Source organism: Podarcis erhardii (assembly GCF_964252035.2).
Source record: "Podarcis erhardii genome assembly, chromosome: 7".
In the NCBI taxonomy this organism is placed as follows: Eukaryota; Metazoa; Chordata; class Lepidosauria; order Squamata; family Lacertidae; genus Podarcis; species Podarcis erhardii.
Genome location: NC_138511.1, coordinates 58,880,747 through 58,893,723, shown reverse-complemented (window position 1 = coordinate 58,893,723; position 12,977 = coordinate 58,880,747).

Here is a 12,977-nt window from a genome sequence, read left to right as displayed (position 1 = left end):
GGTAAGACTGGCTCTTCCTCAAGCTCATTCCCTGGCATCTGCAGGTAGGGCTGGGGAAATCCCTTTTCTGAAACCCTGGAGAGCAGCTAGATGAACTACTGTTCTATCTCAGTATAAGGCAACTTCTGATATTCGAACAATGCTCTGCTTCAGGAGTGCTGAAACATCAGGAGATCCTGTTTTAGCATGTTAGACTAGAGCATTCATTGCATTTAGTTAACAAATGGCACTTGCGGGAATGCAGTATCACATGTGGCTGTGATTACCTGCTATCTTGCATCAACAGGCTGATAAACTGTTATCATTAAATTATGCTCTCTTGGATTCAAGGCCATACATCAAGCTGGTATAAAATCCATTGCAAGCCTATCAGAGTGCTCGGCTAATGGGCGCGGGGGGGGGGGGAGCCTTGTTATCTTTTGCTAGAACTTGGCCAGGGCATCTATCTGTCAATTATCTCCAACTCCCTTGTAATGGAATTGGCCTAATATGAAATGGCAAAGATTCACAGAAGCTAATGGCAAAGTTCCTGATCCTCTTTTATACCCCATGTGTTCCGGGGGTGAGAGTAGAATTTAAGAAATGGGTACATGGCACCATTATGTGTGATGGTAAACAAAATTTTAGATATGTTTGTGCTTCTAAAAATCTGTTTCAACAAGTTCAATTGAAATAATAGAATCATAGAATTGTTGAGTTGAAAGAAATCTCCAAGGCAAGGGTCATCTAATCCAACCACCTGCAATGCAGGAATCTCAGCTAAAGAGACCCTGATGGATGGCCATATAACCTTTGTTGAAAAACCTCTAGTGAGTCCACTACTTTCTGAGATGGTCTGTTAGACTGTTGAACAACTCTTACTATAAGAAAGTTTCTCCTACTGTTAGATCAGAATTTCCCTTCTTGTCATTTGAGCCCCTTAGTTTAGGTCCTACCCTCTGGAGCAACAGAAAAGAAGCCTGCTCCATCTTCCATGTGACGGTCCTCCAGATATTTCATGATGGCTCTCATATCACCTCTCCATCTTCTCTTCTCCAGTCTAAGATTCACCAAGATTCACTAGCTAAATGCTGTCCACTCTGCATACTAGAGGGTTTCAATAGTTAATTGGACTCTGCTATTCCAACATGCCAACTAGAAGGATGTTTCTTCCATAGCAGAGGAAATTGGACCCCAGGTAAGGAGAGGACCATCATACTCTCTCTGTCCTTTGTGTTCCCCCTATTCCCCTAACTGCCATTGATAACCCCCCTTTCTCAAAGGTAAGGAGGGGTGTGTGTGTGTGTGTGTGTGTGTGTGTGTGTGACAGCCTCTTTTTATAGCTCCAAAAGACTCCAAGTTTTCGACTTCCGGGTTGGTGCCTCCGGTAATGGCGGAATTCCTCTGATCAGGAGGAATTTGCCCCGTGGGAATTGGGTCTGGCCGCCACGGCGAAGGCGGAGACCTGCAAAAAATCACAGGCGGGAGAAGCCTGTGAGCGTGGGATTCGGCGGGCACCTTTTGCGCCTCCCTTACTCACGGGGAAACCCGGTTTTGGGGGTCCGGAGCGACGTGGGGTGAGCGGTGCGGTGCTTTGAATCGACTGCTTTTTCCACAGAGCGAAGCCGCATAGCTGTTGCTGGAGAGCGCTGACTTTTTCCTGTGGACAATTTGACTTTAAAGTAACTACCCGTGAGTAGAGCTGAGGCAGGAGAACTGGATTTTTAAAAGTTTAATTTGGTATCGTAACGGGGAGGTTCAATACAGGAAGTCCGCCTTCCCCTTTTGTAAATAGACTGAAGCAATGAGGCTGCAAGCTGAAGTCTTGGAAAGCCTATTGTAAAAGATTAAATCTCCATCTGTAAAGAACATTAAATCCCCCCCCCCTTGGAGGCAGGAGAAGAGGGGGGGGGGAGCTGTGGACTGAATACGCCTGCAGGAGAGAGCAAAGAGAGTTAAAATACCGCCGCTCTGACCCTGGAAATGGGCTGCTAGCAGGACTGACGTCTTTGGAATGCTCATTGACAGCGCTTAGAACGTTCATTGACAGCTAGCTATAAGAGAAATACATTGTTTCTACTGTCTCCGTCTGCTTTTAAAAAGGAGTAAAAGTGACTGAAAATTGAAACTAACTTTGGATTCTTTGTTGGAACAAGATGGAGACAGAATAAAATTGCAGAGTTTTGAAAAATTGAAAAATAAAGTGCGAGATTGGCTCCATTATTATCAAATAATGGAGGCATACAATTTGGACAAAAAGGTTGGCTTCCAGGTGGAAAAATCAAAATTGGAAACAGTTGTTAGATTCAAAAATTAAGAATTTGTCAAGAATGTATAACTTGCTCTTGAAATGGAATACTCAGGATGAAATGGTGAAATCTGATATGATTAAATGGGCACAAGATGTTGGACATAACATAATGATGGCTGACTGGGAACAGTTATGGACCACAAGTATGAAATTTATGGCATGTAATGCCCTAAGAGAAAACTTAATGAAAATGATTTATAGGTGGTACATGACACCAGTCAAGCCTGCAAAAATTTACCATTTGCCCGATAATAAATGTTGGAAATGTAATGAGATTGAAGGTACATTTTTTCACCTTTGGTGGACATGCCCAAGGATAAAGACATTCTGGGAGATGATTTATAATGAAATGAAAAAGGTATTTAAATATACCTTCCTGAAGAAACCAGAGGCCTTTCTCCTGGGCATGGTCGGCCAATTGGTGCCAAAGAAGGATAGAACATTTTTCATGTATGCAACAACAGCAGCAAGAATATTTATCGCGAAGTATTGGAAGACACAAGATTTACCCACCCGGGAAGAATGGCAGATGAAGTTGATGGACTATATGGAACTGGCGGAAATGACTGGCAGAATCCGAGACCAGGGAGAAGTGTCGGTGGAAGAAGACTGGAAAAAGTTTAAAGATTATTTACAGAAATATTGTAAAATTAATGAATGCTAGAAACATGTTGGAATGAAGTTATATGGCTTTAGTAGAAATGTTATAAGGAATTAAGGATAAATAGATTAATAGAGTATTAAAGGAAAAATAAGGTTAGAATGTGTTAAAATAATTATAGGATTGAAAACAGAGGAAGATGGAAAGGAATTGCTGAAAAAATTAACAGAAGTGGAATACAAAAAGGGAGGTGTGAGGAGGTCGCGGAAATAAGTGAATGAAAGATAAGATATTGAAATTATTTGATGTGTTTTAAATTGTGTTTGTTTTGTTTTGTTAGTTTAATGTGTTAGTGTTAAGTGGTGCTTTTGTATTGTATTGTATTGTTTTTCTTTTTTGTAGTGTTTAAATTGTTGGAAAAATTAATAAATATTATTTAAAAACAACAACAAAAGACTCCAAGTTTTCTCTGAGCATTAGGATAAAACGTTTGCTGGAATCAAGTGAAGGCAAGTCAAGGAGAGTTTGCACATTACTAACCAAAGCATTTGCTGGAATTTTGGAGCCAAAACTAGAGGTGTGAGTGGGTATCTATCTAAACACTAGTGCTTCTGCCCCTTTGAGCCATTCCAAGTTTGACAGGATGGGGAGGAGAGCGATTGCTCATCTGCCCATGATCTAGGCTCTTTGTTAAATCTTTAGACAAACTTTGCATCTTGGATTATGCTTAAAAGACAGAACAGAAAGCTCCTTGATGTTTTTTATCTTATCGTGCTATTCAGTAAGAAGCATTTACACTGGTATCACCACACCCACCCTGTCCTCCTGCAAACTATCATCTATAGCAAATCTTTAACTCTGACAATGCTACTTAGCAGATAACCTTTCTTTTCCTGCATTTTGTTTCAAAAAAAAAAATCAATGAACAAAAATATCAAATGTTGTGCTGTTCCATCCTCTTAAATGCCTTATTTTTCAGATGCCTTGTTTGTGCTATGATAGACCCCTAATGTGCAAGTGTTGTTTTTTGAAAATCCATCTTATGCAGGTCCTACAATATTGTCGCGTATGTAACTAGTTCTCTGCTCACCTCTCCTTTCGCAGATATTAATTTTTTGTTTATAGGAAAATCTATAGAGTTTGAATTATCAAAAGCCCGCTTCCCTGGTGGGGAAAGGCACAAAATCAATACTGAGATATTGCCTTATTTAATGGTTGTTGTGAATAGCTCTGTTGTGATGCTTTTGGAGAAGTGAATTAGGAAAGCTTTACGGAGTTTAGTTAACAGCGCCGGTCAGTACCTGCCTTGTGTTCTAGCTGCAGACATCTCTGGCCTGTCTTGTCGGAGATTAGATGAGAACATGTTACAGGTGCCCCAATTTACCAATATGTCAGGTAACTCTCCTGGATTTTGGAGGTGGCGGTGTGAGCAGATCATGTTTGCACACAGTTTTGTGCGATGTGCAAAACTATAGTTCTGATGAGGAAAGAAATGATTTCCCCTGCAGCCCTGTGGTTAAGATTGACTGGTGAGCAAGACCTGAGCTGAATGTAGACCCCACTTTTCACTGACAAAGAAGATATGCATCCAGAAGAATCATGTGGTGGTTATTTTTTTCCTGATTGGCGTCACTTCAAGCCTTAGTTTGGGCTGAGGAGCTTGAATGCTCCCCACCACCAACCCTCCACTTCCTTGCACAGAGAAAATAAATATGACAATATGACAGAAGATGGGTTCAGTGTCTTGGCCCTTTTCATGAGAGGCTACATCTCTATGTTCAGGAAATAGTAGTGGTGGTAGTAGATTTCTTACCTGTGCTTCACCACCAGGTCCCAGAGTGGGTTACAACAGTTTAAAATTCAGTATTAAAAGCAATTAAGACAAGCTAAAGGGCTGTCACATGGAAGAGGGGGCAAGCTCGTTTTCAGCTGCTCCCGAGGGGAGGTCCCAAATCAATGGGTTCAAGTTTAGATGGGAGTCACCCAGGGAACAAAAGCCTTCAACTCCCAGCCAATTAGGCACCAATTGTTTGGTAAAGTTTTCAAATGCTGCTGCCTGCCAATTCATCAGGTGGGCAAAACATCTTTGCCAACCAAGAGCTGCCTAGCTGCCGGGGCACAGAAAGGGCTGCTTGATTGCTGCAGTCCATCGTGGTGCTTGCCAGAGATGGCTTCAGTCCTGGCTGGGAAAGAGCCGTCCTCCACAACAGCTGCTCTCTTCACCAAAATGGCCCTTTTCAGGAGAGAGGATCATCAAGTTTGTTGTCCTGACAAAAATCCTTGCCTCTCTCACACCACACACCCCGTCCCAAATGACATCCAGAATAATCCAGGCACACCAAGAAGTATTGTTCTGCAATACTCATATTGTTGTTTCATTTCTGTGCTTTGAAAATAAATAAGAAGAGAGAGGCAAAAGAGAAACCCAACTACAACCTGCCCAGTGTGGAGGCTACATTGACATTGGGTGGCTAACTTTTGGGGGCCTGAGGGTTAGGGTATCATTGGTCAACCCTCCAGGGGCCACTAGACTCTCCCCCCCTCTCTCTCACACACACACTGCCTGTACACAAACAGGGCACACAGTCCTCATTCTGAGCTCAGGACAAGGATGATCACTTTCTTCTCACTCATCAAATGATGGGTTAGATGTCCAGGGATGGGGCAATTTGCATTTTCTCATGGCCAGGGTTAACCAGCCAAGCCTGTTCTGAGACTGGTTGTGATTCCTGCATTGCAAGGGATTGTACACTTTGGTTTCTGGTTCTGCAACCCAGTATTCAAATTGGAAGAAAAGAGATTCGGACTAAACAATAGGAAGAACTTTCTGACAGTAAGAGCTGTTTGACAATGGAAGTGACTACATTGGAAGGTAGTGGACTCTCCTTCCTTAGTGGTTTTTAAATAGAATTTGGAAGGCCATCTGTCAGGGATTCTTGAGCTGTGATTTCTGCATTGCAGGAAGTTGGATGAGATGGCCCTTTGGGACTTCCGGGTTGGCGCCTCCGGCAATGGCGGAGTTCCTCCAATCGGGAGGAATTTGCTCCGTGGAAATCAGGGTCTGACCGCCACGGCGAAGGCGGAGACCCACTAAAATCACAGGCGGGAGAAGCCTGTGAATGTGGGATTCAGCTGGCACCCTTTGCGCCTCCCCTACTCGCGGGGAGACCTGGTTTCGGGGATCCGGAGCGACGTGGGGTGAGTGGTGCGGTGCTTCGAATTGACTGCTTTTTTCATGGAGTGAAGCTGCATTGCTGTTGCCGGAGAGCGCTGACTTTTTCCTGTGGACAATTTGACTTTAAACAACTACCCGTGAGTAGAACGGAAAATTGGATTTACAAAAGTCTTAATTTGATACCGAAACGGGAAGGTTTCAAACAGGAAGTACGCCTTCCCCTTTTGTAAATAGATTGAAGGAAAGAAGCTGCAAGCTAAGGTCTTGGAAAGCCTTATGTGAAGGATTAAACTTCCATCGATTAAAATCATTAAACCCCCCTTGGAAGCAGGAGAAGAGGGGGGAAGTTTTGGATCATGTAAGCCTGCAGGAGAGAGTGATAAAAATTAAATTACCACTGCTCTGAACCTGGAAACGGGCTGCCAGTAGATTGACATTTTGGGAGAGTTCATTGACTGTGAATAAAACATGTTGGCAGCTAGTTAAATAAGAGAAATATATTGTTTCCATTGCCCTCTTCTGCGTTTAAAAAGGAGGAAAAGTAACTGAAAACTGAAAATTGTATCTGAAGAAGTGTGCATGCACACGAAAGCTCATACCAAGAACTGACTTAGTTGGTCTTTAAGGTGCTACTGGAAGGAATTTGTTTTGTTTTGAAAATTGAAACTAACTTTACTTTTGGAACTGTGCTTGAAAGGATTGATACAAGTGGAGACTGTTTCCCTCTAGAGGAAGCTTTTGAAACTGTTACAAGAATGGAGCTGGGGAATCTCCAGCTGCAGGATAAGAACTGTGAGAATCAAGGATTGACCTTGGACCATTTAAGAATGTCGACAAAAGAAGCCTTAGTGACTGCATTATGCAAGATAAGCTATTCGCTGGAACAGCTTCACAAAAAGACGGATGTTATGGCTACTAAAATTGATAACTTGGGACAAAAAGTGATTAATTTGGGACAAAAAGTGAGCACCAATACAGAAATTATTCAGGATTTGCTATAGGAATCTACTTTAGCAGAACAAAATGTGAAGGAGAAGGAGAAAGTTGTTGTTGTCAAACCTAAAGTAATACAAGTGGGAGCCTCAGCCTTACAGAGGCAAATTGAGGACTATAAGTTGAGGCCTTTTATGATTGAATCTAGAAAAGTCAGATTTTGAGGATCGGAGCCTGGCCTGGCCTGGAGAAGGAAAGCTGCAAAGATCCCTCCATGCAGGGATTAACTGACTTTTGGGACATGGACTTGGGACAGGAGGAGACTGGAGTTCTGGGGGCTTTTGGATTTGGAGGAATCTTGAAACATGTGGCTGGGGCGGGGTATAAATAATAAATTATTATTATTATTATTATTATTATTATTATTATTATCATCATCATCATCGTCATCATCATCATCATCATCATGGATTTTAGCTTTAACTATGGAAATTTGGCTGACCTGTCGAGAAGGAACAAAAGTATTGTTAGGTCGGAGTTTTCCCGAGATCTGCTCTATAGCATCAAAGAATATGAAGAAGACCTGCAGAAAGGACTTGGAAAAGAGTTAAGAGCCTCGGACATAAGATCTCCAGGTTGATGGACTGTATGGAGTTGATGGAAGTGACTGGCAGAGTCTGAGACCAGGGAGAGGAGATGGTGGAAGAAGATTGGAAAATTTAAAGTCTATATATATAAATAATGTAAAATTAATGAGTGATAGAAAAATGTTGGAATGGAATTTTATGGCCTTAGTAGAAATGTTATGTTATGTAAGTTTAAATAAGTATACTAGTTTTAATGGAAATAAGATTAAAAATATGTTAAGACATTTATATGATAGAAAGTAGAGAAAGATGGAAAGGAATTGCTGAAACAATTAATGGAAGTGGAATACAAAGAGGGAGGTGAGAGGAGGTCGATGAAACAAGGGAATGAAAGATAGAGTATGAAAAAGGTATGATGTATGTTTTTAAATTGTTTTTGTTTTGTTTTGTTTTGTTTATTGTGTTTAGTTTAATGTGTTAAGGTTGTGTTTTGTATCGTTTATATATTGTAGTGTTTTTTCTCTTTTTTGTTTTCTTTCTCTCCTTTCTTTTCTGTAAGCTTTAAAAGTAATAAATATTATTATTTTTTAAAAAAGATATGGCCCTTTGAAACCCTTCCAACGCTACAGTTCCATGATTCTCCATTTTCAGTTCTTGAATTTTTTGGGGGGGAAACACTATCATGATCGTGCAAATATTCATCATTTTCCAAAGCGCTGGATTAGGTCAAGGATGATGGGCACAATTCAGCAGCCTCCCACATACCCATTTCAGCCTTTCCAGCACAAAGCCCGTGCTTTGCTCTCTTGCCTTGTTCCCTTATCACATGATGAATTTTCCAACCCAAGCACTAGCAATTAGGAATTCCACTCTCGTCAAGGAAAGTGATTAGCAAGAATGTACGTCGCTAACAAAAGCCAGCTCAATTAAAGAGAATAACAAGCTTTTTACAGCAACAAAGGACGTTCTAAGTAGGCCTGGGTGAGTAAATAAAGCAGTAATCAGGGTGATTAATTTAAAAATTCTCAGAAAGGTCTGCAATGGATTGATATTCTAAAAGTCTAATGGATCCCCCGAGAAAAGCGAAGGAATCATTTGGCTAAAGAGTGAAGGAAGCCTCATTAATTGCCAGCAACAAGGGGAAAGCAGCCACATGCTGTCAAACATCCTTTCCTCAAGCGGAGGAGAGCAGCTTGCTTAGGGAGACTCCATGCTGTGGTGTTGGGAGACAGGCACCTTGAGTCTTCCTAAGAACCTGGAGTCTTCCTCTTTGACCCCAGTTGACTTCCTGACTCTGGGCTAGCAGGAAGCATACCTGCCAACTCCCTTAAACTGGGGCACACGTCTCCCCAGACATGCTCCTGTGGGATTCACGTGACCCACATGAAATCATGGAGCCCAAAAGACACACTTTTGCGGGGGGGGGCATGTTCTCACACAAGAGCACAGTGCCTTAAAAATGTACATTTTGGGGCACTGCGATAGATCGTGACCCCCAAGAAAACACTTTATTGGGGGGGAAATCTCAGTGGGATATTGTGTGAGATTACAGTGCCCAAAATGGCCGTCATGCTCTAACGAGAGAGAGAGAGAGAGAGATCCCCTTTTCCTGGACCCTTGTGGAGTATGCAGGCAGGCCTCTAGTTGACTTTCCACCTCCTGGTTAACAGGCAGACCCCCAATTTATGTCCCACCTCTGAGCTAACAAGCAAAGCCCTGGTCGACTTCCTGTCTGTATCCTTCCTCTAGTATCTAGGGGGTCCCCAAAGAGTTGCTTGTCTTCAAAAAGGACACCCTTCAAATTGGCCTTGAATGTCACATAACCACTACCCCAGATTACATAGCCAAGTGTTGCTTCTGGTGGCTACACACTAATGTAGATCGCATGGCTCTGGCTTCCAGTGAGGCATCTGCACCCTTCCACTCATCCTCTGGCATGTGGCTGCTGGTTGTGGCTCATGCTCAAAAAATCATTCTGTCTTCAAGGGAGGAGGGAGGGTGCCAGCTATATCTCTTACCACCATGAAGTGGCACCATGCCACACATGAAGGCTTTCATTGGTGCCCCTGGGCAGGAGCCTTAGATTCTGAGCTGCTTTTTAAAAATGTAAGTCTCAGTGGAGGAGAGGGCTATTGATAGCTACTAGCCATGATCGCTGTGCTCTGCCTCCACAGCTGGAGGCAGCAGTGCTTCTGAATACCAGTTGCTGAAAGCCACAGGAGGAGGGAGGGCTCTTGTGCTCAAGTCCCGATTGCATGTTTACCACGGGCATCAGGTTGGCCACTGTGAGAAGAGGATGCTGGACTAGATGGGCCATTGGCCTGATCCAGCAGGCTCTACTGATATTTGTATTTTCTTTCAAAATGTGCTGCTACTTTCTAAGTCATTTCTGTGAAATGAGAGTGAGAGTGGTGTAGACCCCATGCACATTTTTCCTGCACTGAGGAATCTCCCCTATTTTTATTAGACAGCAATAGCATTGATGCGTGTCTCTGTGTGCACCCACATGATCAATACTGTGTGATCTCAATAACCAGAACCAGCAGGACATCGCTGGCTTCCCATGGTAAGCATAAAGCTCTCGCGAGCGATTGACCCACTAATTTTGTGTTATTCAACACTCGCCATGGCAGTCCTTTCTGAGTGGTGGCAAGAGCACACATCAAAATTTGTAATGTGCCAACTGGTCCAAAAAGGTTGGCAACTCCTGCCATAAATGAAGTTCTAAATCTCAGCAGGAGTTTTGAATGGAAGATGCTGGAGGGAGCATGTGAGTAGCAGGGTGAAAACCAGACCTTGGATATAATGCTGCCAGTGGCTTCACAGCTGGAGAGTTTTGTCCTGGGGCCCCACAAATCCCCCCCCCCATGTGAGAACTATCCTCTGGTAAGGGTGGTGGCAGGGAATATTGAAAGACAGGGATTTCAATAGCATCTCCAGTTTGGAAGAACGTGCACCCGACCCTACGCACTTCCTCTGTATCAGCAGGAAATTCAAAATAAAAGGTATTTTTGTTGTAAGGAGGAAGGCAAAATAAAGGCCCCTCTTTGCTGAACGCTAAATGCAGGGGATAATTTTAGATGCCTTCTGGTGTTGCGTGGGAGATATCTCATCCCCTGGCAGTAAACAAAGGGGGAGGCAGCCACTGAAGTGAAAAGGAATTCGGAGTGAAGTAAATGCCACCCAAACAGCAGGGAGCTGCAGCTCTGAATGGACGGACCGCCTTGCTACTTAGCTTTCATCACAACAGCATCTTAGTGTGCCGAGTACGTCTTTTGCACCTGGTACTTGGAATTCAATTGCCTGATGTTTGTAATAACAACAGAAGACCAAATGGAGAAGAAAAAGAAAGGATGCTGAGTTCAGAAAAGAACCAATTCTTGGTCCCCATAGAGACAGGGAGGGGGAGGAAACAAGTCTCAGATTCTCATTTAGATTCTTCATCATGGCTACCTCAGCTGCCATAGAAGCCAGGTGGATGAGGCCCTCAGTGCCCTCCCCAGAGGAAAAAGCGTCCTCTCTTTATGGGTGCAACATACCCCATCTATGTGCCAATTAAGGAATACCAGGGAGTGCAAAGAGGCACCCTTGCTCCCCACAAGACTCACCCAGACCCGAGTCTGAGCATTTTTCAGAAATGCCATAAGATTTTCTTCTGCTTCCGGGGGGTGGGGGTGGCTGGTATTTAGTGACTTGGATAGGACAGAGTAATAGCATATTGTTATCTTGCTGTCAGTGCTTGGGATGGGCTTCAATTAAACAAACAAGGGTTTGCATACCACAGATTAGGAAAGGTACCAACAAATCCAAGAAAATACCAGTGTGGCTAATGAGCAGAGTCCCCTAAAAGGGACACAAAGATAGGGAATCTTTCCCAAAGGAGAAAAAAACAAAAAGGAGCACAACTTCTAGTAAAACAAATGTCCATTGATGACAAGTCCAGTGAACAGGAAGTCATAGGAGGCTTCCATCTTCTGCAAATGCAAATAGGACAAAGCAATGCAAACACACACACCCCACTCCCCCATTTTTAGGGAGATCATTTGAAGGAGTAGGTATCCCATGCCATTTTTAGTGAACCAATGGCCAAAAGCATGATTTGTGATACTATCTATTAGCCCTGCAGGTTCACCCCTTCTTCACTCTGGGTTGAGCTCAGAGGTCTCCTTGTGGCTCATGCAGACCAGCAAATGGCTGTTCCTTCTCACACAATATACCCTGCTCAATGAGATCTTTGCAGAAGTTTCTGCAAAGAAGGTTCTGTTCTTTCATATTTATTATTGTGACAAATTACCTGTGTCACTTAGTCATGCAGCATTTTTCTTTCTTTTCTAAAGAATATGTATCCAGCAATGGTGCAGTGTACAGAAGACTGATGAAAAATTGGAGACAGCTTCTGAGCCCTTTCCTCCTGCTGGTTTTTCCTCCAAACACCATCTTCCACTGGGGGTGTCTGTGGATTTTGAGAAGAAAACAGCTGAAGGGTTAAGAAGACAGTAAGAACTGTTCAGTGAGGAACTAATGGACTCTCCTTCAGTGGAGGTTTTAACAGCTTGGGTGGCCACCTGTCAGGGATTCTTTAGCTGTGGTTCCTTTATTGCTGGGGTGGGACTAGATGACCCTTGTTGGTCCCTTCCAACTCAACAATTCTATGATCCTAAGTCCTTCCCTTCTTGCCAGTCTTTTACTGGTCTCTGTGTTATATAGTACAGCGTTGTTTGACATAGGAACTTTTTTTTTATTTGGTAAATATTGATGTGCTGTGAACCATATTACTTTAATGTATTTGATTCTTTCCCCAGTTTGATGCCCTAGCCTTTCTGCAAACATGGCAGTAGCCTGTTCTCTCCTCACAACCACCTTGTGAGGTAGTTTAAGATGAGAGATGTAGATTAGATGCCACCCTGGCAATCTTTCTGGGTGAGTACTGGCTTGAATTTGGATTCTCTGAAGAGTGCCTTCCTTCCATCTTCTTCTAGCCCATGTACCACACTGGTTGTCTAAAGTCCATTAGAAATGAGAAATAAAATAGCAAATACAGTAGTCTTCATGGAGGTTTTGCACATCTGTTTTTGACAACAATGTATACAAGATCAGGAAGAGCATCCACCATTAAATTATGCCTGTGTGTTGCCAAGTGTGTGTGTGTGTGTGTGTGTGTGTGTGTGTGTGTGTACAGCACCTGGTGGATTGCTCCCAATATCTCTGTCCCTGATCTTTTATCTCCAGCAAAACAATCTGTCCCTTTGGGATTGCAAAGAGCCAGGCAAATGAGAGCGGCGGCAGCGTGAAGGCTTGGAAGGCTTCCAGAGGATTAGTTAAGGAAGACCTCCCTCTTGCAAATACAAGTTGGCCGCCACTAATCAAATTATGCTCCTCAAGGTCTTTCCC